The sequence below is a fragment of the Phytophthora infestans genome, genomic scaffold (genome assembly GCF_000142945.1).
Source record: "Phytophthora infestans T30-4 supercont1.8 genomic scaffold, whole genome shotgun sequence".
Lineage (NCBI taxonomy): Eukaryota > Oomycota > Peronosporomycetes > Peronosporales > Peronosporaceae > Phytophthora > Phytophthora infestans.
The window spans coordinates 47,428-50,893 of NW_003303751.1; positions in this window are offsets into that span (position 1 = coordinate 47,428).

Sequence of the window (3,466 nt, forward strand, 5' to 3'; positions counted from 1 at the left end):
GACGCGCGAAGAACTGAATAGTCACATTCAATACCCAACAGAACGACTGAACGCATTAGCTGAAAATCGAGCACTGCCCACTCCGTCTGACATAAATCGACATGTTGCCGACTTGTATTCTGGCATTTCCACGGGTATGAGATCTTTCTGGGTCTAATGACGAAAGGGCAGAAGCAAGAACGAATTTGTTCGCAATGCAGCTGACGTTTGGAGAACCGTCGCTGTTCTTTACCGTATCACCGGATAGCTCGCTCACGTTCCGGGTCGCAAATTTATCTGGAGACATGGAGACAGAACTACTGGATGCGGCTCACAGCACTTTGAGCCGTCAAATGGAATTTTCCCGAGCTCGCCTAGGAATGATTGCCACTTAAAACCCTGTTGCCTGCGCAAGGTAAGCATTACAGTCACTAATGCACAACACAGCATTAATGATTATTATGTTGTGAACAGATACTTTCATCACATTATGGAAATTAATATCGCCGTTTTATTTGACTGGGACCAAGTCCTGCAACGTCCGAGAGGACGGGGAGGGATTTTTGGTACTACAGAAGCTTTTTTTGCTCCACGGAGTCTCAGAGTTCTACAGGATCACTTCACGCGCATATCATGGTTTGGATTCGTGGTATGCCCAAAACGCTGGAGGAATATAAACGTCTTCGGAGCAGTGACAACTTCCAACTGAAGCTACTGAGTTACGTGAACTCTATTCTTCAAGCAAGTTACCCAATTTCGACTGATTGCTGCCCTCACTGTCGTGAAAAGGCTATATGTCCCGTGCCTGTTAGCCAACAAGCATTCAAAGTGCCTTTCAAAGGGTCTACGCGTCCCACAACTTCCAAGTGTCAATCTTGCAATCCTACGTATGGATCTGACGAACTCGCACGAAAATGTATCTCGAAATTGACCGAGAACCAGACCGATCAAAATTCTGCAGCTGAATTTACCCGGCTGGCAATGCCACAACCGTTACCACGCACAGTAGATCGCGATTCATTGCCGGCCGTCAATTCTACTCAAGCTCTTCTCACATACCAAAACCATCATTGGTTTCACAGCAAGTCGTGTTTCAAAAAGTCCAAGCGAACTCCTGCTGGAAAGAGCTGTAGAATGTTTTTCCCAAAAACGACCTGTCCTAGTACAAATTGGACCGACGTAGGATCGCTGGAAATGAGAAGAACGACAGGAAGCGAGTACCTGAGCCCATACATTCCTGTAGTGAACGAAGTGATAAAATCAAATCACGACCTCAAGGTTCTAAGTGCTTGTGAAGGTACGCTCCCTCTCAAGAATTCCTCTATTTGACTAGTGCTTATCTGTAATGATACCTATAGGCCCACACGTCGCATTTTATATGATGAAGTATTCGACGAAGGCACCAAAAGGATGTTGAAAACCCTTTGGCGCTACATATTGGAGCCTTCGATAGATCTACAGCAAACTCCGACCCAAGTTTGGATAATATTCAAGCTGGTCGTCGTCGAATGCAGTCAATGTGCTGCTCATTATCCAACGTCCATGAAATTGCTGCTCCGATGGCTAGTTTATACCTGCTACGCGGTTCGGCATTTTACGCTTCCACTTTCTTTGGAAAAATCTTCCTGAATTCGTTCTCCACCGCTCTTTTTGGTTGTGAAAGAAGAGAAATTATACTGGCGGAAAGCGAAGATGGGATTGAGTATAAACCTTCCAGCTCATATCTTGATTACGTATATCGATCAGAAGAACTAGCTTTGACCTCGGTTATGGAATTTACGTCAGCTTGGAAGAAACAACGAAACAAGACTGGCCTCAAGCTTAAACAAGGACATCCTTAATTGAAAACACATTCTCTGCATCGTCGAGATCATTCAGTAACTCCTGTAATTATCGGACCTCGACTGCCGGATTTCCGAGATCCTGGTTTATCGGATGATATCGAGCACAGCTCAAAACAAAAATGCTCATTTTATTCAGACCCTTTCGAGATCGTGCAGACTTTGGAGCAAATTTCACCTCAACAAACGCAATCTTCGAGCGCTGGTGGAACTCGGACGCAGCTGTGAAGGCGAAAGCATTCTCAAACCACAATAGTGACTTTTATGAAGCCCGCCAGCTACACAAAATAGCAGGCGATCACGACGTTCATAGATATGAATAATGTTCTTCCGATGAAAACGCGACTTTGGATGTTTGTCCAGATCCTGACTTTGATAATGATACTGAAGATGGAATTGTTTGTTTCTCGAAACATCTGGTGACTACGACTAACATATTTGATTTAACCAAGTGCAAGCAAACAACATTCCTTGCTTCCCGATCTGGTACTTCTGCACTACGAAGACTCATTTTGCCGTATGTGCCCATATCTTCTCTCCGAGAGAAAATCGGTCGTATGGAAACTGTATACAACAAAATTACTTTAAGTCCGCACTCGGCATTACGGCCAGACCCCATATTGTGCCCAACAAGAGTGATGTATGATACTAGTGCTGAAGATTCAACATAGTGGGAAGCCCCAGCTGACGTTAACAACCGAGTTGAGCTTCAACCAAATAGCTCCCTTCGGGACACATCTCGTCATTTTAATCTGAATCGGAAGCAGCATAAAGCTTTCGTTCTTGCTGGAAAAAAATTAATTCAGTCTATTCGCAATCAGCCCGGACAGCAACCGCTACGAGCTTTTCTCGGTGGAAAACCAGGATCAGGAAAGAGTGCTGTTATTCATGCATTGCAAGCACTTGCCAAAAGTTGGGAATATCCGTATGCAGTGCCACTGTTGCTTATCAAGGTGTCGCAGCCGAAGCCGCTGGAGGACAAACTATTCATAAGATGTTTGGATGGGAATTGAAGCAAAAAAAAGCGTACGCAGCCGAGTCTGGAGCAACGTGAGCGTTTTGCTCAATTACGACTACTGATAGTGGACGAAATTTCAACTACAGATGTGAAGTTCCTAGGAATGATTGACATCGAGCTCCGACTTCTTCTGAATCAGCCTGATAAACGTTTTGGCGGTTTTGATTTCTTACTAGTTGGCGACTGGCTCCAACAACTTCCGATAGCAGGATATCCTGCTTTTATAGCAACACCACCTTGCCGGAATGATACTGAAGAATACCTAGCACGGACTCGTGGGATTACTATCTATCAAAGTGTGACAACTGTTGTAATGTTGGAAGAAAATATGCGGCATCGTACAGATCCCCAATGAAGCACTATTCTCGACCGCTGGAGATATGGGGAATATCGCGAAGAAGACATCAATTATGTCAATGATGATTGTTTTACTGAAAACTGGAAGAACAATGATCCTAGCCACACGTCTTTTTCTCCCATAATTGTTACTTCAAATGTACTACGAGCTGAGTTTAACGCCGACTCTGTTGTCCAATTCTGCCGAGCCAATAACCAGATTATTCATCAATTCTCTGCAATCATTTCTCAAGGAAAAGTTGAATTATCTCCAGAGCGACAACAGAGTTTA